This window comes from Tachysurus vachellii, chromosome 15 (assembly GCF_030014155.1).
Source record: "Tachysurus vachellii isolate PV-2020 chromosome 15, HZAU_Pvac_v1, whole genome shotgun sequence".
In the NCBI taxonomy this organism is placed as follows: Eukaryota; Metazoa; Chordata; class Actinopteri; order Siluriformes; family Bagridae; genus Tachysurus; species Tachysurus vachellii.
Window position 1 is genome coordinate 3443064 of NC_083474.1, and position 23959 is coordinate 3467022.

Sequence of the window (23959 nt, forward strand, 5' to 3'; positions counted from 1 at the left end):
GGATGGACAAACTGACGAATGGAAGGATAGATAGATCCCAAACTATTTAGATAGATAGATAGATAGATAGATAGATAGATAGATAGATAGATAGATAGATAGATAGATAGATGCCTCAATTCCTCCATCTTTCCTAAAGCATGTGTGAAAAGCTTCTCCTACCTCCTCAGACAGAGTGCAGGTCCCAAGAGAACCATCTGAGCTCCTGCAAATACAAACACACGAAAAAACAAACATGAAGGTTTTTGTATGAAATCGTGCCACGTTCTCCCTTCACGCTAGCGTACTAATTCACCACTTCTCCTCTTTTCCACTTCCCATCATGCACTGGTTTTCTTTTCCCTCGTTCCTTCCACTCGACGTTTACTTTGCCATCTGTTCAGCTTAAATGTAAAAGCTCTGCACTCTCTCGCATCCGACTGCCATCTCCAAGCTGACAGAGACAGAATTAGTGTGTCTGCTGAAAGCCCGAGAAATAAAACACTACAAATATGTTGCTTTTATCATGATTAGCTTTTTAACTAGCTAGCATGTGCTCGCTTGCTAGAGCAGAATAACCTTTCATTTCATCTACAACCTTTTATTTGGGATTTGATTTGGGGAAAAAAAAAAAAAACAACAACAAAATACTCTATTTACAATACATGTATATTCAATACACAAGAACTCTGGATTTTTTAATTTATTAAACTTTATTTTAGTGTCTAGCTTAGAAGCTACAAGCAGCTAGCAACTCAGACATTACAGAGAAGAAAACTATGTACTGATGCACAAAAACGATGTATTGGTAAATGTTTCATTTTATTGAATGCTATTAAATAATACATTATTATAGAAATATTTTATAAATTAAAAATAAATGTTTTTTGGAAATTTTCCAAATTATCCTTAATTATCCTGGATTTTTTGTTTTCTAAAAAAAAGGTAAAAATCTGTAAAAAAAAAAAAAAAAATCTGTAAAACAAATAAAATGGTATTTTAATTTTTAATGGTTTAAGTATTAAGTATATAAATATTAATTAGCTTTTCTTAATGTTGTTTAAGCTGTTCGATTTTTTAGCTGTTTCATTATTTATTGCTTTTTCTGATTTTTTTTATTTAATGTGCTTTGAGATCTACATTTATTGTACTGAAAAGGATAAAAATGAATAATACTGTATGTAGCGGTTGGATGTTGTGCTTTTGGTGGGTCAAAGTCAAAAAGTGAAAATCAAACATTTCATCACTGTTACTTTTTTATAATCTAAAGCCTGAACTTTCATTGGATTGATGAAGCTAAGTGTGTGAATTGCTGCTGATTTCAGGGGACTTAGGGGACACTCTGGACGGGGGGCCGATACATCATATGTCGGAATCATCTTATACTGTTAAAGGAAACTGGAGAACCTTCAAGAAACTGCTGGGAGAACATACAAACTCCACACACATGGTGGAAGTGGGATTCAAACCCATGACCCTGGAATGTTATGCTAATGAAACAGAGCTCAGGCACAGAAAAATACAGGAAATAGTCAAAAGATAAGCAGGAAGAGATAAGAAGTAAAAGGTGTGTAAAGAGTGCAAGATTGTAATTTGTGCTTTGTAGCTTCACAGTATGCAGAGACAGTGTTTACGAGCTCCCTATAGATGGCACGGTGTAGCGAGCGATTTAGCCGCAGGCTAATCCCATACGCCGTTAGCGCTTCGTTACAGATGAGCCGGGAATGGAACGGTCGGGATAATGCACCGTAATGGAGAATAAAACCCAATTAAAGGGCAAAGAGTCTCACTGACCGCAGTAAAGACCGAGTGAGAGTGGATGGAGGGAGCGTGTAATGGGGCATGGCGGATGTCTGGATATGGATGATTTCTTTCTCATTACTAATAACAGTCTGAAGAGTTCAAAATGAGACAAAAGACAATAAAATCAACAAACGGAAAAATATACAGAAGCAAATATAACCAAAGAAGAAATAATAATATTCAATATTTAATAATAAATATTCAACTATAGTGTTTTCCTTCTCTTACATTTATATGTAAAAATTTTTTTTATATAAATACAACTAAATAATAAAAATCTAACTAAAATCAAAAATATAATATTATAGTTAGTTATATATATGTAATCTTATTTTTTTTTTATTGTTTATAGGTGATTTTAAGATTTTAAGGCACATTTTAAGACATGGCCGATTCAGCTTCATTTCCCATCAGCCCCATTGGATCACATGACCCTATCACATGCCCTGCTTTTATTGTGTTTCTGTTTTGTGTTGCGCAAACGTACGTATGTAATATATTTAGAATTTGTAAACTTGTGTAAAAAATGAGCTTGTCAATTAGCAATGAAATAAATTAAATGTTTTCTAACTAATTTTCTATTAATGGAATTTTGTAATTATTTGAAATTATTTATTTAAGAATTAATAAGCAAAAGTACAAAAATATATTTTTGATTTAAAAAATATATTATTTTTATTTTATTTTATATACAAGTTTTCATAATTCATAGCCTTTGAGTCTGGATTTTTAAAATTTTCTACAGTAGAAATTTAATAACATTTGGTTCTCTTGGTGGAAAATGACAGATTTTAAAATAAATAGGCAAATTTTAGCCAGATTTAAAATAAACAAAAGCAAACAAACAAACAAACCATTATTTTAATGTACTTACTGAGTTGAAAGAAAAGTTAAATAGCAAATATTTTTTAAAGATTTTTTTTTTTAATTTAAAAGATGAAAATTCTAGATTACGTAAAGCATAATGTAAAGTAGTAATATGAGCTGTATGTGGGTGTTAATATATTTGAATAACATGTGAAGTGGAGCCAACAGTTCTGAAGGAGATTTAGGACGTTATTCAAGAAATAAACCGATATTATATTTTAGATTTATTTCTAGTGACATGATGGATGGAGTGTGTGAGGTACAGCAGAAACCCGTCGGTATCACCGTTGGAGCGAGAAACAATCGTCAAACAGCCAATTAGGAACTAATGAAGAGCTAGAGGATGAATAACAAACACTGTTCACAAATAAGATAAGTCTTTAAAAGAAAAGCCCAATTACAAAGTATACAGCTGTTTTTGAAAATGTACACAGATGTTTTTACCCTTCAGTTAAAAAACTAAAAAAAAAAATCAATCCAGTATTTTTGAAAATATTTCCATCAACCTAAACACAAACTCCATCTCGAAAAGTTTACATTACACTGAAAATTGCACCTGTAAATGCCTTCATGTAATGAGGAGGCTTATTAAGTAGCACACACCGGGCACAAAAAACAAAAAACAAAAAATAAATCGACAGAAAAACAGCCGATACATGTATAAAGCTAAGCAAGAACGATGAACGACTCTGAATCGCAGTGGAAGTGATGATACTTTGCAATGGAAGTCATTGTGCATGTGTACAGGAAGTATTCAGTATTCTAGCGACAGCTCACCCTGGTGGGCCGGAGAAGAAATCCCATGTGGTGCCGTTACACTTAAAGGTGCGGTCTCCGTTGTTTGAGAAAATCTTCAGAAATCTGCAAACGAAACAAAAATAAAACTAACGTGTAGCCAATGAGCAGAAAGGGGCGTGTCTTGTCAATATTGGCGGAGAGAGTGTTCAGTGCGCATGTGTGACATTAGCAGAAAGCGATTGAAACATTTACACGGAGGATAAAAACAAAGAAAGAAAGCGAAGAAAGGCTTACGATAAGGCAAGAAGTAGGACCCGTGTTAATATAGGAACAGCTTGCCAGCGCTGGAGAGAACTAAAGGAGCGTGAAGACCTGCGATGGGACGCCGACGTTGCTTTTTTCCTTCTCGATAGGTGAGTTTTGCTTTGTTACACAGAACTAATATATGCCTTTGTCCTTTACATGATTATGCTTGTGTGTCATTTTTGCTTGTTTGTTTATCTGCAATCGTATTGTTCTTCCCTTCAGCTATGATAAAGACACATTTCTTTTCCTTTTGTTGCATGGGTTGCGTATGTATGTGTGGGCGGGGCTATTAATAAAGGGGTGGGACCCATTTGGGTTAGGGGTGTGTTTGTTTTGGTGATTTCAAATGTCAACATTGGCTTTCAAACAACAGAGACCCCACCTTTAAGAAAAACGTTACACTAGACATCGAGAATTATTGAGGAGAAAACACCATAAGGGACAAAAATTCTGTTAAACCAAAAAGTAGGGAATAAAACAAGCAGTGTAATAAGTATTTTTTTCCTCTCATCAGAGGCCATAATGCAATAAAGAAATATAAATTTTTTTCATAAGTGTGTTGGACGTGGCCTCACTGCTATGGGTGTGACCCTTTTCATAAAGATATGGGCGTGGCTGTGGGATAGGATGCCAATACTTTGTGAAGTCCGTCATATGTACAACGATGAACAATGATTGAGTTATGAAGAATCCAAGCTCACTGCATGTGGCCTAGAAAATCTCCCACTGGACATGCATTAAAATGTGCAAACCTACACAACTGCATGTCAGCATTTTTTTTATTTATTTATTTATTTTTTTCCCGTTTATCTCCTCTGGGAAAGCTGCCAACCTGAAATAACCTCAAATCACCACTGTAAAGTACACCTCATCCTCCTGTGATGCTCTCCGGACGCTCGATTCAGCTTACTTTCTCCTCAATAACACGTGCAATGAGGATAATAAAGCATATGCTATAATGTCTGGTCATTACAGGTCCCAGGTTTGGACTGTAATCACCACGAGCGCCATCACCTTTAAGTCACTAAGTGTGTTAAGAATTAAAAAGAGTCTGTGCATTGAGCTGTAGTGTAGCAATTAAAGGTAGCTCATAAGGTTTTGGGTTCGAATCCCAGGATCATTAAGTGTTTAATATAATCTTTCTATATATTAAAGTCATACAGGTTTACGTTTAATCATTCAATAGATTTTTGTACATTTCCAAAGTATTTCTAAGGTTTATTTCTAGTAAAATAAATAAAATATCAATAGAAAAAATCGACAGGTTTGACTGCTGTAGAAATTCCAGCATAAACTGAAATTTGTTCTTCCGTGAACTACTTTTTTCCGGTATTGTGGAATAATTTGAAGCGGCGTGACCCTGACCAGGCAGTTAGTAATGATGAATGAATGAAATGTGTCACAGCTCTGTACATGTTCATGTTCTTTTTTCCTTCCTGTAGACTTCTTCTCTACAAAAATCAATACAAAAAAAACCCCTGAATATTATCTATCTGTATTTGTATTGATTTAGAGCACAATATCAGTTCATCACCCAGAATGTATACGTTTTCAACAATATCTCTTCCTCCTCTTTTTTTCTAACTCTTCATCGAGTGCAGTAGCTTTTTTCATTGTAGTGCATTTATCCATCTCTGGAGATGAAATCACGCAATGCCTTCATGCCCTCAGGTAAACTTTTCACTCACATCCTGTCAGCGTTTCTGATTAGCATCGTTCGAGGATTTAGCGTCCCGGAGCGATGGAAGGATTTCTACAAATAACATGTTGACCTTTCCTTTCTGTACTCGACATGGTCGGAAAGCTGTGAGAACTCCAGAAGGACGAGTTCTTCTGGTAGTGTCTTTATGGGTGAAAAAAAATGACACACATCTCACATGTGACCATCACAGCTAAAAAAGAAAGTCGCTGATTCACATGCATGAGGGGTCAAAATCCCTTTGTAGGAAAAAGGGAGAATTTTTTTTTCCCCCTCTGGAGCATAATCAGGGCTTGATCCACTAACAAGCATGCCAGAATTCTCACGGCCAAATCCACAATCTGGTGTTGCTTTTGAAAACCCATCAGGCTTTGATGTGAAGTTGAGAGAAGTTCATGCCATCATTATGTTCCACCATGCTGAGTGAGCCCTGCAGCTATTCTCAGCCAACATCGGCTTCTTATAGGATAGAGAAGAGAGGAGACTAGAAGAAAATAATAAGTCTAGTTGTGGATCTAAAGTCAAAATATCGCAAGTGTACGATCAAACCACTTTCTAAAACCAGGTAGAAATAAACACGGATCAAACTGCGATCAAAACACAATCTGGACTGTGTTGTGATTAACAGCAAATTATTAAAAAAAAAAAAAAAAAAAAAAAACTTCAGGAGAAAAAATAAAAATGGAGGCCTCCTGTAATGAGTGTAATTGCAGAAGGTAGGAAAATTTGATTCAAAGCTAAGTTGGAGTTTATTTGATTTGAATAAATTTAATTGATTACATCTCTGCGATGAAACTTATTTAATTTTTTTTCTCAGCTAAATTAATTTTCTCCAGATCCTTACAGAATATTATGCTACATTTAAAAAAATAAGCTGGTTTCTGATAAGCTAAGTCTAGCTAGCTAGTTAGCTAGATTTATGAAATAAAGGAGAGTTGATAAAACAGTCAATAAAGATATCAGAGTGCTATCGTGAATAATTTTAAACCCAGCACCCATGCAGTTATTAAAGCTAGTTTGATTATTAGCATGATATGATCTTAATAACAAACTGCCAATTCTTATTTCTCTCCTTGAGCTAGCGACCATTTAGCACAGCTGAATGTCCCAAAACATGGGAAGGGCATTCGGCTGATTGCATCCGTCCATTCCTCCACCATTCAGAGCAGGACGTCCCCTGTGACCTGGCTACACGATTAGCGCCGCCATGTGCAGCGTGTCATGTGCAGTAAAGTGGCACTGAGCCGAAGGGCAGAACCCTGCTCAATGCACTTTCCAGGACACCTTAAGGGACCTATATTCAAAATCTTTTCTTTTTCTATTTATATATACAGACCTGCAAAAAATGAGACCTATAGAAGTATTGGCACCCTTAATCAAAATAAGCAACATTAATTTAATACATGAATAAAGTGATATTTTAAGCTTAAAGCTGCAGAATAGTGTTATATATTCACCAATTCTTCTTAAATATTGCAATTTTTTAATTTTTGCAAAAAAATACTATATTTAACACTCAATTACATTCAAGATTTAATTTTTTTATCATTTAAATTTAAAATTTCTATAAACCTCTTTCTTCTTATTATGGTGTCAAAATGGTTAACACTATTTTTAACTGCTTGCTGATTTGCTTTTTTATATTTATATTTATTTATTACATATATAAGTTATATATATATATATTAATATTGAAGTGATGATTATTTCAGAGTAAATTTGAAGTTTTATCAGAGTTATATCTGAGCAATGTTAGGAACAGCAAGGTTATATTTGAGTACTAATTATATCTGAGTAATGTCAGCATAGTATTGGGGTTATATCAGAGTAATTTATGAGTAATAGCGGATATGTCAGAAAATATGAGGCAAATATCAAAGTAATATATGAATAATGACTGGGGTATAAACGGAATAATATAGGACTAATCACTGGTGGGTGATTAGTCCTATTAGTCCTACTACAGGGCACGGTGGCTTAGTGGTTAGCACGTTCGCCTCACACCTCCAGGGTTGGGGGTTCGATTCCCGCCTCCGCCTTGTGTGTGTGGCGTTTGCATGTTCTCCCAGTGCCTCGGGGGTTTCCTCCGGGTACTCCGGTTTCCTCCCCCGGTCCAAAGACATGCATGGTAGGTTGATTGGCATCTCTGGAAAATTGTCCGTAGTGTGTGATTGTGTGAGTGATTGAGAGTGTGTGTGTGTGACCTGTGATAGGTTGGCACTCTGTCCAGGGTGTATCCTGCCTTGATGCCCAATGACGCCTGAGATAGGCACAGGCTCCCCGTGACCCGAGGTAGTCGGTTAAGTGGTAGAAAATGAGAGAGAGAGTTAGTGAGTAATCACTGGTGTATAATCAGAGTAATATAGGAGTAATCACTGGGGTATAATAAGAGTAATATAGGAGTAATGATGGGGGTATAATATGAGTAGTATAGGACTAATCACTGAGGTATAATCAGAGTAATATAGTAGTAATGCTGACGGTATAATACAAGAAATACAGTAGTAATGACTGGGGAATTGAGTAATATAGAAGTAATGACTGGGGTATAATCAGAGTAATATAGCAGTAATGACTAGGGATGAGCGAGTACAGCATTATCTGTGTCTGTATCCGAATCTGTTAACCATATGAATTATCTGTATCTGTATCCGTACTCGGAGTGGGTGGGGCTTGTCTTGAAATGGGCGGGGCTTTAACCGGTAATAATTAATTTGTAATCTTTATAACACTAGCTTACTACCTTTATGTTTTTATGAAATACAGCAAAAACGTGTCAGACACTCAGTGTCTGGTTACTGGTTAGAGACATCTGAAGGTTTAAAAAAGAAAAAAAATCTCCGACAGGCAGAGACGCAATGCGAGTCGCATTCTACCAAGCAAGCACCACGTCTGAACAAACCCACGTTTACCAGAACTCTACTGGTTAGTAAGTACGTATTATTAACGTTACAACCCGAAGTAAAAAGCTGAAGAAACCCTAAACGTTAACGGAAAAGACCCGTGAACCCGAGTGACTGAGGGAGAGACAGAGAGCTGTTCTGTGTGTGACTGTGAGTGAGCAGAGCGAGACACAGCAACACAATACATCTGTATGTGTGTAGGGGAGGGGCGCTGTGACTAGCCTATCACTGTAGGGGAGGGGCGCTGTGACTAGCCTATCACTGTAGGGGAGGGGCGCTGTGACTAACCTATCACTGTAGGGGAGGGGCGCTGTGACTAGCCTATCACTGTAGGGGAGGGGCGCTGTGACTAGCCTATCACAGAACACTGACACAATCAGCTACCCAATGATGATTTTCATTCAATCCGAGCACAGATATTGACTCGTATTACTCGTATAATACTCGTACTCTGCAGAAGTGCTTTATCCGTACCGGATACTCGTTTCAGCCGAGTATCCGGCTCATCTCTAGTAATGACTGGGGTATAATCAGAGTAATATAGCAGTAATGACTGGGGTATAATCAGAGTAATATAGCAGTAATGACTGGGGTATAATCAGAGTAATATAGCAGTAATGACTGGGGTATAATCAGAGTAATATAGGAGTAATGACTGGGGTATAATCAGAGTAAAATAGGAGTAATGACTGGGGTATAATATGAGTAGTATAGGACTAATCACTGAGGTATAATCTGAGTAATATAGCAGTAATAACTGGGGTATAATCTGAGTGATATATGAGTAACGACTGGGTATAATCAGTGATATAACAGTAATATTAATCTAATCACAGCATTATATCAGAAGCTTGTCTGTCTCTCTGAACTTCAGATGGAAAATTTCTGATTTAAGTAAGTTTTCCCTCAGAGAGTTCTGAGAAACGATGTTTTCATGTAGCCTAGCGTTTGGCGAGAAATTCCCACACAAAACTCTACAGGGATTGTTTTCCTCCACTGTGAGCTGATGAGCGAGAGACTGAACAAACTGTTGCCTGAGCTTAGGTGTGAGTTTAAACCTACTATAAGTTAAAGGGACAATTTCATCTGAGAACTGCTGACGGCAGAAAGAGAGACAGACAGAGAGAGAGAGAGATGACTGAAAGCTGGATAAGGCAGACAGAAAGAAAGAAAGAAAGAAAGAAAGAAAGAAAGAAAGAAAGAAAGAAAGAAAGAAAGAAAGAAAGAAAGAAGTGCAGGTTATTTATGCAGCCATCCTGATTGCATTAAGTAACCTGGAGCGCAGTTATGATGCCACTTGTGCATTGTAGCATTAGGATATTAATGCTGTAGCATTTCAGGTGCATCAATAGCATGTAGCGGTTTATTTCTCACTCGGACACCAGACAGTATCAGTAACCTTCACCTCTCTCACTCCGACTCCATTAACTGCTCTGTTGCTTTTAGAGCAACTGCAAGACAACGAGGCTCTGAGGAAAAAATGTGACAATTAAAGTCACATGACTCTGACACTAAAGGTCAATTTCGCATATCGTTAACCTTTTCTTTAGCATTTCCAATGCTAGTGCTTTAGCATCCCAGTGGAAAGTCACACTGTAAAACGTCCAGACACGGCCACGTGGGATTATAGGACATAAATGACTAATGGTTCGAGAGAATAAAAAAATTGAAACACAGAGTGTTCAAAAGCACCCTGTATACAGCACAGATTCACACGATTCCCAAGATTCCACCCTTCAAAACAGCCGTGCAAATCATGCTAATCCACCTTCCTGTGAGCGTAACACTACAATGCCTCCAGATTAGCGTTCTCATTAGCATGTGAAGACGTGAACAGTCTTGCTTTAGCTTATTTACAAACTTGTTAGCGACCGCTTCCCATTAAGCAACACGCTTTAAGGCAATAGGACAAAACTGAATAGTAAAAAAAAACAAAAATCCTGTTTATCATTTTTAGCATCACTCACTGGCTTCAGTGCGCCACTGATCCATGAGCTAAGCTAATCGATTCCTGTTGTCTTCACGTTAAAAAATAGAAGAAGAATACATTTCTCTGAGTGAACAGTGAAGGTTTAGAGAAAGATAAATGCCAACGTTTCCCTCAAACGCACTTTAACACAGCAAATCGATTCTCCATCAAAAGCTACGATGCTAACATACTAAATAAATACACAGAGCCCTAATGCAACATGGATAATAAGCAGAAACACATAAGCATACAGAATCAGGCTCCTATACGTAATTCAAACTAACGTCCAATCATCCAGCATCGTAACCAAGCAACAAAGCTACTAAATCATCATTAAGAAAAAGAAAAAATACAGAAAACTAACCTAGCATGAATGCAAAAAAAAAAGAAGAAAAGGAACAAAAGAATGAAAGAAATTGAAATATTAAAAGCTATGGAAGAAAGAAAGACAGGATAACGGAAGATAGAAATTAGAAATAAACAAATGAGTAAACAAAGGAAAATACATGAAAAGAAAAAAGCTAAGAAAGAAAAAAAAGAACAAAAAAGAAAGAAAGATATATGCAAGCAATAAACAAATACCAAAACAAACAAATTCATGATTAAAAAAGGTTTATATATATATATATATATATATATATATATACATATATATATATATATATATATATATATATATATATATGTATATATATATATATATATTATAATGAAAATATTTTGTATTCACTCATAATCTTTTAAACAATCTCTGTGTTACTGAGACAAACTGCATCACGAGAGTCGGAGGAATTAGCAGTACTATTTATACAATGCTAATCTGGGAGCCATTAGCGGCCCTATCTCGTTAGCTTTGTTAGCCTCACGGCTCTGAGGTTATTGCCGTGCCTCGAGTGCGTTCGCAGCAGCAGGAGACGACGCGTACGTTTCATTTCTGACTCTGTTTATTCTCTCTAAAGGGCCACGTCGTTTGTGAACTCGGTATTGACACGAACTCGGCGGGAAAGCGACGCTGACTGAACGGCTCTAGTCGGAAAGTTGATCCGAGCTTGTCAGAATGATGCACTCCGGCAAAAAAAATCTCCTCACACGCTGTGTTTAAAATGTCTTTTGTTCATATCGTTTAAAGGTCAGTGCTGGACTGCAGGGAATTCAGTGTGTGTGGGGTGGGGTAGGGGTGGGGGGTCAATATGATGCCTTTTAGGGAAGTAATTTCAAAGTTTAAGAGGAAGGAAGGAAACACACACACACAAGCACACACACACACACACATGGCCGTGTGATAATTACGGCTGAATGAGATGCATGAGGACAACTCCATTCCAGCACTGATGAGCTTGCGTGATTAAAGCGGCGCCCTGCCGATTCTCTCCACTCGCCTTTAATTGCTGCGGCGGCCATCTTGATTAGCGTCTCCACAGGAGCCGCTCACGTCTCCTCCTGTCGTGTTCCAAAAGAGGTTGTGACTGATGCAACCTCCATCTGATCAGAATCCGTCTCTCGGCGCGTTAAACATCCCGAAAGACACAACAGATCAACGAGCTGTTGACTGTTCACCTTTTTTTTATATTTTAGCCAAACATGCATTAGCATAAACGGCTCTCTGAAGACTGTGACAAGCATCAGTTTAACCTTAAATACGTCCAAATATCTGGTGAATGTCAGAGCTCCATTCCTGTGATACATTTAATAACTATGCCATGTATTAGTTATTCTTTTTTTTTTTTTAGATTTTTAATTAGACTTTCAAAATGTCAAAATGTGTCATTTTAATTAAAACTAGGTTACTTTAATATAATAAATAAGTTTAATAATAATAATAATAATAATAATAATAATAATAATAATAATAATAAATACAATTCCAATCTCTAAAGCCTTAAAAATCTTGCAAAAAAGGAAAATATTTTTAAACAAATAGTGCAGAAAAAAAAATAAAGATACAAGAGGAATGTATTCATAAAGTTAATCTTCTGCAAATGTTCTTTTTTAAATGAAATTTATATAATATTATATAATAATAATAATAATAATAATAATAATAATAATAATAATAATATTATTAGCTTGTTCCATATATATATATATATATATATATATATATATGTATATATATATATATATATATATATATATATATATATATACATATATATATATATATATATATATACTGTACATATATGTGTGTGTGTGTGTGTGTGTGTGTGTGTGTGTGTGTGTGTGTGGTTTATTATGCCTTTCCAGAATTCAACTCATCTTCTCATGTAGCTCTGAATTATTAATATGAAAAATCTAGAAATGGACACACACACACACACACACACACACACACACACACACACACACGCACACACACACACACACACCTGCATGTCTATATTCAATCTGGCATTGGCCAAAAAATGGAAAAAAGGAAAAATAAAACATTTTGTTTGTCTGACCTTTGACCTCTGTCAGCTCGATGGAAAAGAGGTCACACTAATTAATTCCACAACACTGATTTGACAGACCACCGTCTCCGTGGCAACTATGTGTTCGTGTGTGTGTGTGTGTGTGTTAGTGTGTTTGTGTGTGAGCTCAGCAGTCATTCATGCGAACACTGATATATTTGCAGAGACAAAAAGGCCCAAATGCTTAATATTAATAAAACTGTGTTTTTTTGTTTGTTTTATTTGTTTAGTTGTTTGTTTGTTTTTAATCAATTAATAATCTCTGTGCGTTTTCCCAGTGCGGATTGAAAACACAGCTTTGTTTATGGAAAGCGAATACAGAATGTCATGCTGATTATCCAAGGATATATTATTTAATATCAGGCCGGGTGATTTATTGCAATATTTATCAGGCAGGACATTATTTCACCTGAACGCTCCGAGATGAAGTCGGCAACCTGGAGAAAGTCACGGCAATGTCGGAAGGAGTAAACACCGTGTGTGTGTGAGTGTGTGTGTGTATATATGTGTGTGTGTATATATGTGTGTGTGTGTGTTGCCACGGGGTGGGCTGATGAAGCGGAGTTACTGTTTCCACACTAAAAATAATAATTTTCTTTTCCGAGTGTTTTATTTCTTCAGATTTAAAGTTCTAACGTTTATATACGACAAAATAAATAAATAAAAAACGCAAAACCCTGCAAAAAAAAAACTTATATCAGATATCAGAAAACTTCCAAACACAGCTGACCCTGGAGTCTCCTTCTATAGTCGTTACATTAACATCAACTGATTTTAAAAATTACTATGATTATGTTTGCTTTTTTAAACTCTTTAAAAATCTGTTAAATCGGCTTTGTATAAATATATACATTTTTATATTTAATAAGCCACAAACGTTACAGATTTTTTCCTTGTATGTTTGATGTAGCTAAAATGTTTATTTTTGTTATTTGTCTTTAACGTTTTTTATTTATTTAAATAATTATTATTATCATTTACAGATAATTAAAGCAAAAAAAAGACATTTCCATTCATTGGTATTAACATTAGCATGCAAATTTAAATACAGTGATGCCTCGAGATACGAGTGCTTTGACATACGAATTTTTTGAGATACGAGCTGTGATTCGACCATATTTTTGGCTTGATATACGAGCAAATTTTTGAGATACGAGCATCCGAGCTGCCGCTGCTGAAACAAAGATCCCCAACAACGACGTGTGCTCTGTTTCCCCCGCCTCAGCCTCAGTTAAAGCTGCCTTTCCACTGCACACGACAGGAAGTCATTCATTTCCTATGGAGAGTCGCAAAGGCGCTGCGTGAGGTGCCGACCATCTGCGGATCCGTAATTTTCGGATCCGTTTTAAGCGTTGGATCCGTTAAAAAATGTAACTTGTGCGACTACACCGCATCTGATATGCCGACCGGACAGGTTTTTATTAAATGACCGGCAGATGTTAGTGAGGAAAGAGTGACAAAAAAGGCAAAAACAAGTGAAGAGAAAAGCGATGAAGAAAATTAAGCAAAATTAATGTAAAGAAAACAGAAATTGTAGCAATTAAGTTCAGTTAAGTTAAGAGAAATCAAGCATCGCGTTAGTTCTGGCAGGCCACATCGTCAAGCGTGCATCAGCTGTTAATCAGCTGTCCATGACTCGCACCAATCCGGTTACGACATCCATATTACCCGACCATTTAAATTCCCATTCATAGAGCTGCTTTCTAGCGCATCGCTGCTGCTGTAGCATTGAGTGCGAGTAAGTGAACGAAAGTGAAAGTGTAATTCCTCCTAACTCCTCCGCCTGTTTACTCCTCCCTCAACACCTCCGTGCGCATCTTCCGTAAAGTAAAACCAGTTTATTTTTTTAACATTCTCTTTTATTACTGTATGTTTTTATACAATATTTGTCATTTATGAATACAGGTACTGAACATTTTTCATATTCAAAACACAAACAAAACAACTGGAGTGGAATTTTGCGAGCTGGAACGGATTAATGGGATTTCAATTCATTTAAATGGGGAAAATTGCTTTGAGATACGAGCAAATTGAGATACGAGCAAGGTCACGGAACAAATTAAACTCGTATCTCGAGGTATCACTGTACATGCATAAATGAGCAATTTACTTCTTTATCCGTAATTTAGATTGTAACTTAGGTTTCTAGGTTAAAACTTTAAAAAAAGGGGGGATATTGTTCCATAAATTGCTATTACTATAACTATTTTTGAAAAACATTTTTTTATAAAATTTGCAACAAAAAATGGAGGTAGTACATTGTAGAAACACACTACACACTCACTACATCATCGATTATTCCTCTCTCTCTCTCTTTCTATTTTATTTTTTTTTTTTTTACAATTCCCAGCATTCCGGATCAGGTTTTTTTTTTTTGTATAAAGGAAAAACACTGCAGAACGCAGTATCAGATTCTGCTCTCAGGTTTCCATTTACATCCCTAAACGAGTCATAATGATGTTAGCGAGCCTGCATGGCTAGTCACGAAACATTGGACCTGAGTTTCCTTCCTGCAGGATGCAGAATATCGTGCTTCAGAGAACCCATCAGGAACAAGTCTGAGGGGGTGAAGGTTCTTGCTCGGAGCTCCACAATTGGCTCTAGAGCAATTCTGAGATTTGACCTCAAGGTCTAACTCGACAAGTTGTTTGAAATTCAACCAGAAATCCTGAAAGAACCTTCCGGGTTTCATTTAAACTCCAGCAAAACTTCTAAATCAAGTAAAACTTGAAACTTGTTTTTCTCTGAAAAACAGGTTCTAGTCTTTCACACAAAATCTGCTCTGAAAAGTTTGAAGATAAATAATACCTTGAAGAGTTTCATGAAGAAGAAAAGCAGAACGGTTCTCTGGTTCTCTGGCTTAACTCTCAAAGCTACAAGGAACCAGTTAAGAACCCTTTTTTTCTAAGTGTACAAAGCACCAATTAGGCACCAAGGTTCTAAGATCTCATGAAGAAAATAAGGTAATCATTTATCACACAATTACCCAGTTCTTACACTCTTAGAGCCAAGACTTCATTAGATTTCTAAGCTTCCAAAACTCTTTAATGGTTCTTCATCAGAGTGTAGGGTTCTATGAAGATCCTTCAACATCTATGGATTGTTCCCACAGAAGTTCTTCGTAGTGAAAAAAGGTTCTATAACCTTTAAAATAAAAACTATAAAAACTTTCTTTATGGTACTAAAAAAACAGTTATTTTAAGAATATTTCACTTGAAAAGGTTCTTCAATGGCATCATTGTGAAAACCCAGTTCTTCTTTTGAGTTCTTCCTCGGCTCTCGGTAATGTTTTCCATTTCTGTTGTAGGTTTCTACAGAGAACGATTTCCCACAAGAGGCACAAACTGAAGAAGTTTTTTTATTGTACGCTTTTACAAAATCTAAACCTATGGGTTATGGACTTATGGGAAGTCGTGGGAAGTCGTGGTCTAATGGTTAGAGAGTCTGACTCCTAACCCTAAGGTTGTGGGTTCGAGTCTCGGGCCTGCCACGACTGAGGTGCCCTTGAGCAAGACACCGAACCCCCGCAACTGCTCCCTGGGCGCCGCAGCATAAATGACTGCTCACTGCTCCGGGTGTGTGTTCACGGTGTGTGTGTGTGTGTTCACTGCTGTGTGTGTGCACTTTGGATGGGTTAAACGCAAAGAACAAAGTCACCATACTTAGCCGTATGTCACGTCACTTTCACTTTCTTCAATTGTTCTTCTCATGGAACACGTGGTGCAGTTAAATCAAAAACTCTTTAAGGCTCAGCATGATGTTTAACACAACATTTCTTCAACTGAGAATTTTCAGGTTCCATCCTAATTGCAAATGCATCAAGGGCCCTAGAAATCTGATTAGGAGATCAGGAGATCTAACCCTAACCCTAACCCTCATTTTACTCATGTTTACTTACAGTGAATCACGGTGAACAAAAATCCTATTAAACAAATAAATGAATTTTATTCGGGCTTAAATATAAATCAATCTTGATAATAATTCCTGAAAAACAAAACATTAAATGCTATATTGCTTCCTAAAATGCCACAAAGAAAACAATCAGTGTTTTAATGGTAAAAGAATAATCATCCTTTAATTGCTATTCTATCTCATCTAATCGCATCTATCATGCTAATTGCTAATGCATTAATAATGACACGCATAACGGGTATTTGATCATCCGTTCCATCATCTCATCATTCCGAACACGCTTCTGCTCTGCATCCTTCAGACGTTAATGAATCAAGTGCACAAGTTTTCTTTTTCATTTAAGCCAGTTCTCTTTTCGGACGCTCGCTTGAGGCAGAACAAAACAAACGCGAACCATGGTGCTGTCCCCCGAGCATACATGTGAAAGGAATGATGAGATATGTGAAGTGAGAGAGAAGTGAAGTGAAGAGAGAGAGAGAGAGAGAGAGAGAGAGAGAGAGAGAGAGCGAAGACGAGTTTCATCATTATTCTCCTCTGCTGGTTTCAAGTAGACGAGCTCATAGCCACAATAATTAGATCTCAAGCACTCAGGGTCATCCAGCACTAGCACTGTGTGTGTGTGTGTGTTTGTGTGTGTGTGTGTGTGTGTGTGTGTGTGCAGGTTTTACTGACTGCTTAAAACAAAGAGAGATCAGAAAATGACATTCTGGTTACCCAGCATGCACCAGCAGCTATTGGGAAAACGACTCGAAGTAGCGTAAATAATTAGCAACTAATTCAAATCGGATTGCATGAAGTCCAGTAGATTGCATGTTGAGCTTGTTAGCTTCTTAATTTGTTATATTTTTGATTTGAAATACTGAATTAACAACAGAACCCTAACCCTAGCACCTTCATTCATGTTTCATGTCATTATTTATAATCATTTAAGAAAAAAGAAAAAAAGAGTCGTGAAAAAGATCAAATGAATCAAATGAAGATATGTTTACATATAATTTTGCGAGAATTGACATGAATCAAGTCCCATGTGAAAAAGAAATGAATGCATGTGAATGAGTGGTGTATAAGAATCACGTGTATAAATAAATGAGCTGGGTAAGAATCAAACGTGGAAATAAAGGAGTCGTGAATAAAAATCAAATATGAACATAAATGAGTCATGTAAAAGAATCGCACGTAAAAATAAATGAGCTGGGTAAGAATCAAACATGGAAATAAAGGAGTCATGAATAAGAATTAAATATGAAAATGAATGAGTCATGTATTTAATTTACACATGAAACGATGTGAGTCATGTATAAGATTCGCACTTGTATTAGAGTCTAATGTGAAAGTAAATGATTCATGTATTAGATTCAAATGTGAAAATACATTAAAAATTTGAAAAAGTCACATGTGAACGTTAATAAATCATGCATAAAAATGTTTGAAGAAAATACTTAAAAAAAAAAAGACAAATTACGTTAACAGAATATATGAATCGTTTCGGGGAAAAAAAATGAATCGTTTAAAAAGAAAACAGAAGTAAAATGAGAATCATTTGATTTAAAAGAATGTTTGTAATTTATAAAATGTGTAATAATGTGTAAATAGATTATTCATATGAAAAACATCATATAACAATTTAAAAAAACAAAAACATGTACAATTGTAAAATTGTGATAAAATCAGTCATTTTTTTTCTCTGAGGTTTCTCTTGTTCTTACTTTGCAATTTAGCCGCCATGTTGAAATGTTGTCACAAGATTCCAGCTTGGAAAGAAGGAGTTCTTGAGCAAATCTGTCTTCCTAAGCTGAAATCCAACGTTTGTTGTGTTACTTACGCTCATACAGACCTGAGGGGGGAAAAAGGAGAACATTAGTGTCTAATTCACTTATTTAGGTGGTGTTTAAATGTTTCTGTTTGGTGTTAATCACACACACATGCTAATTTGTTACTCTGTGTTCTCTCACATTATAATTTTTTTTCACACAAAAGGACGCGTTTTTGTTTATTTAATATTATCTGAAAATCTCTACACCTCGACACGTTACTTCCATATAGCAGCTATGCTAACACACACACTGGAAAAGTTGTGGTAGCTCAGTGGTTAAGGTGTTCAACTACTGATCTGAAGGTCACGGGTTCGAATCCCAGGTCCACCAAGTTGCCACTACAGGGCCCCTGAGCAAGGACCTTAACCCTCAATTGCTCAGGTGTATAAACTGAAATAAAAATGTAAGTCACTCTGGATAAGAGTGTCTGCTAAATGCTGTTAATGTAAAGGTAAGCTGACTTAAATTTTTGTTTAAACCTGATGCTAGTTGACTTGCTAGCTAACTTAGCCAAGTCAAAGTGCTACAGCTTTAGGAGAAATTGGCTAGACTAAGCTAACGTAACATTGTATTTTTGCTCTTTTGTAATAATTGTTCAGTTCAGTATGGAAAAACCATGTGTGTGTGTCTGTGTGTGTGTGTGAGACAGAGAGAAGAACTTTTATAAACACAGCTCTATCTGAGACACGTGCTAATCTCGGCTTAAACCTCATTTCTTTCACAGAGGCATGCTAAGTCTGCTAAATCTCCTGATATCATTCCACACGTTTCACCTTTCAGTAAATAAATAGAGATGATTTACTAAAATAAATCAAATAAAATGTAGTACATAAGTTAGCAACATTCATAGCAAGTTTCATTCAGCCTTAACATGGTTTGTTTTTAATTTGCAAATAACACACTAAACAATAATTAGCACTGGTAATTTGCTATTGCTCTAACTAAGCAAAGTTGTTAAAAAACTGAATTTAGGTTTAACTTTAATTGAATACAGTTTAAATTGACTTTTTAAAGTATTTTATTTTTTAAGTTTATAATCTAAGTTATATATAACGTCATAAAAACGTCATTTAGAATAACTGAGCAGAATTTCAGTTACATGTTAAGTACATGTTGTGATTAAACCAACAAATTCTGACCACGCCCACACAGTTAAACAGGCACTTGAACCACACCCACCTATTCTCACAAACATTCTTGCCACACCCACCTGGTAAACCTGACCATACCCTCCACCAGAACTAAGAATAGCTAGTTAATATTAGTATACCATCAGCTAGAGGTAGGCAGTTGCAAACACTGAGGAAGCGTCGGGTCAGGAAGTGGATGGAAAAGGATGGAACGGATGGCCGGGAATTAGAAAGTTCAACAACTAATAATTAGACTCTAGTGGAAAATCGCATGTGGATCAGATAGAAAGAGAAAGGCAGCAAATTAGACGAGCAAAAGAAGAATAGAAGGTAGTGCTTAAATCTACAAAGGCGTTAAGCCTAATTAATATAACAAAAGCACTGCGAGATGGTAGATTACTGTTGTTTTGTAATGATACGAAGCAGCAAAAAGCAGCAGCAGGACTTAAATAACTGCTAGGGATAACAGTATTTTGTATATTGATAGAAGATAGGAAATGGGTGAAAGGAGTAATAACAGAGGTCTCAACTGATGTGTCAGTCGAGTCAATCAAGCAAAACCACACAAATTGGTGCAACAGTGATCGGCATGAGAGGATTGAAATATATTAATAATAAGCGAAAGGTCGGATGCCTTTTCTGTAATGATTCATTTCAATGCAGAAAAATAGCCAGAGAAAGAGTATCATGAATATTTAAGCTACGATGTATGACCACATGACACCGTCCATTAGATGTAGATGCAAATTTAAGTGTCAGAGGTTTGGTCATATAGCTGCAGTTTATAAGGCAAAACAACATTTTTGTTTGATCGAAACGTTTTTGCCTCTGTACTGTATAATGCTAGCTAGCTAGGTTTTAGGCCCAGTCATTTGATAGCTTATATTAAAAACAGGGAATGTATGTTTCGTCATTGCTTATCTAATTTCAACAGCAGCTGTATGGAGTCAGCTGTATGTAGAATTATCATGTGTAAAAATAAACGAGTTGTGCAGAATCAAATGTGGGAATAAAGGAGTTCATGGATAAAGAGTTTTTGCGAGGTTGTTTTTGCCTCTGTATGATAATGTTAGCTATCTAGGTTTTTGGCTAAATCATTTGCCAGCTTACATTAAAAACAGGAAATTCCTTACGTGTTTTCAACAGCAGCTACTGTATATGGAGTTGTCATTTTTACAAATCTATTTTTGTAATGAAATTTATTTAAGTGATTTCAATGTGTTTTCCTGAGATAAACGTTGGGATTTCGGACATATTTGACTTATATCTTAACCTAAGCTATTCAGAACACCCCAGTCATTTGCTAGCTTATGCTAGAAACATGTTAGGAATACATGTTTCACTGTTGCCTAGCAACAGTATTATTATAACTTTAGCCAATTGAATGTTGAGTATATCTTTTTTTTATTGAAATTAATTCCATTGAACCCTCACAGATTTTGTGGCTACTTAATTTTGTTGCTCTCTTTTTGTCGCTCGCTTTTCGTTCTTCATCCATCTTTCTCCCTGACTCTCTTTCCATCATTCATCCTCCCTCGTTCCCTCCCTCTCTTTCCTTCATCCGTGTTCCACTGCAGTGTGTCGTGCGTTTAGGGCGGATAAAAAGCATCCTTTATGCAGTGCTCGTGGCAGGTGTGAGGCTGCTTTAATGGATTCTGCGTAGGCAACCGAGAGGAACTCGCGCCTCTGTGCATGTGTGTGTAAGTGTGTGTGTAAGTGTGTGTGTGTGTGTGGCATTCTGTAAGCTGTCTGACACTTATTGTTTGCAGAACCCGAGCTGCTGACACCGTGTACCGCATGTGTGTGGAAATCTACTGGATTTTTTTATCAGCTGAGTTTGAAGAGAGAAAATGTAAAAAATAAAAATAATAAAATAAACAAAGAAAAATAGAAAGAAATAAAAACTTTATCGGCTATGAGATGAATCTGAAATTTGTTGGCTGTGATCACAATGTTGTGTAATATTCCTCTGTTGAGGAAATGGTTAGCAAAAAAAAAAAATAAATCAAACTCCAAAGACAAATAAAGGAAAAAGAGTCATATTTTACATTCGTCTCTGAGTGAACTCTAGTGATTCAACTCTGAATCTATTCACCTGGAGGAACGGCATCAATTACACGGTGTATTTTGTTGTGAAATATTTTCGTCTGTTTGTTTATTTTTGTTCGTAGGTTTGTTTTGCACCCTGCTCAACTAAGCCAGAGCTGTAGCGGTGGCAGAGATTAGCACCAGTTCTAGTGATTTGCACGCTAACATTCTGGGCAAAATGCTAGATAAACATGCGAAACATAAAACAAGCTAATGATAGAATTTAGTTATTTTGCCTCAGATCAGCGTCGCTGTGCTCAGGTGATTAATGAGCTGTTGCTGTTGTTAAATTATTTGAAACCAAATAAAACGAAAACAATGAAATCAAAATATCAATTTTACTCACTAGTCAGAATAATAGTTCTGAAAAAAAAAACACATTAAAGGAAATCAATCTTGTGTAAAATTAGCATGACAAATTTCTATGAAATTCTACGTTTATTTAGAATGAAGGTTAATGACGGATAGGTTAAGGTTCTGGGTTACTGTTCAGAAGGTCAGGTCGGGCCCTTAAGCAAGGCCCTTATCCATCTTTCAGCTGACCTTGTGCTCTGACCACAAGAAAACAATTTCACTGTGCTGTAATGTATATGCGATATATTTAGGCCTTTTCTTTATGCTAGCAGAGTGTTTCGGAATGCATCTGATAATTAGTAAGAAGATAAAAATTGCAACGGGGGCACGGTTTAGTGGTTAGCATGTTCGCCTCACACCTCCAGGGTTGGGGGTTCGATTCCCGCCTCCGCCTTGTGTGTGTGGAGTTTGCATGTTCTCCCCGTGCCTCTGGGGTTTCCTCTGGGTACTCCGGTTTCCTCCCCTGGTCCAAAGACATGCATGGTAGGTTGATTGGCATCTCTTGAAAGTGTGTGTGTGCCCTGCTATGGGTTGGCACTCCGTACAGGGTGTATCCTGCCTTGATGCCCGATGACGCCTGAGATAGGCACAGGCTCCCCGTGACCTGAGAATAGTTCGGATAAGCGGTAGAAAATGAATGAATGAATGAATAAAAATTGCATTTCTACAATATTCTAAGAAGATCATGATGTTCTTGGATTGTTACTTAAGGCTCCGGTGTAATACTCATGGTCAAGTTTATTCCAGTGTCTTTACATGTTTGAGGTTCCATTAAGGACAAAAAAAGACATTTTAGCTCTCAACCATGTAATGGGAAAAGATAAATCTAAGTGCTAAACATAACAAGCTGAATTTGTGAAAGTTTTCTAAATTTGAAGACTTTAGTTTAATTCTGGCATGGAAGTGATCTGAGCTTGCTAACTGACCAGCGCCTGCTGCTTCCTCCATCTGCCTTCACCAGCAAACAGCTGCTCCATGCAACCGATCTCAAAACAGCTGAGGCTTTAGCTGACAAGTCCAATGAGAGTTTTGCGACGGCGACAGGGTGCGGCAGTCCAACCAGCCGTTTAAGCGGCGACAGGTGTGTGACAACTCAGTGTTCCTACATGAAGACCTTCAGTTTTTGTTAGTTAAAATTAAAAATTAGTTTGACTTCATGGTGATGTTATAATTTAATACGTTCTTTAATTTTTTTGTCAATAACATAACCGAGCTAAAATGATCGGTTCTCAGGTATGAGCTTGTTTCTATTGTAACAAGATAGTTAAAACAGAAGCAACCTAGCCAGCTAGGTAACATTCACTATCATATACTGTACTGTACTAATCGGAAGGTTGTGAGATCAATACCAGGTCCACCAAGCTGCCACTGTTGGGCCCCTGAGCCATTAACCCTCAATTGCTCAGTTGTATAAAAAAAAAAGAGAAGAGATTATGTAAGTTTCTCTGGATAAGGGTGTCTGCCCTTACATAATAGTTACATAAATTGCACATGAAATTAAATAAAAAATAAATCTGTTACAAGTTTATTTATTATTACTAAGCAACTAGCTAGCTAACTAGTTAACATTTGCTAGCTGTTATCTATATTTAAGTAGATTAATCATTGTTAAATTAGCTATTGTCAAAATTTTAATCATAATACAGATAGCAACTACTGTCTATTCAAATCTAATTCTAGATCAGCTGGTTCTTAAAGGCATGTGAGTAAAACAATCATGCTAATATTGTCAGTTCGCGGGTATGAATCATCTTCTATAAAGACAACAAGCTAATTAGATTAAAAAATACATAAAAGCTAAACAGAATGCCCTCAAATGTTTGTTACACCCAGTTCCAAGTTCTTCGTAAGAATCCTTGTTAGCCAGGTTGTTAGTAACAATCTAGCAACACAGCTAACGAGAGCTAGCTTTATTGTCAAGTCAAAACAGTTCAGCATACATTC

The 23959-nt window shown here is 36.5% G+C and overlaps 2 protein-coding genes across 2 annotated transcripts in view; one reads left to right on the forward strand and one right to left on the reverse strand.

Annotated features, from left to right (window-relative positions):
* Positions 1–23959, forward strand: part of LOC132857816 (eukaryotic translation initiation factor 4 gamma 1-like) — a 796411-nt gene that overhangs the window by 442510 nt on the left and 329942 nt on the right. The gene's annotated exons all lie outside the window — the stretch shown is intronic.
* Positions 1–23959, reverse strand: part of lrfn1 (leucine rich repeat and fibronectin type III domain containing 1) — a 129912-nt gene that overhangs the window by 55394 nt on the left and 50559 nt on the right. The window contains exons 2-3 of the mRNA XM_060887889.1: positions 18336–18463; positions 163–205 (exon numbers count right to left, since the gene is read on the reverse strand). The gene's annotated coding sequence lies outside the window, so the exon portion shown is untranslated. The remainder of the gene's footprint in view (positions 1–162; positions 206–18335; positions 18464–23959) is intronic.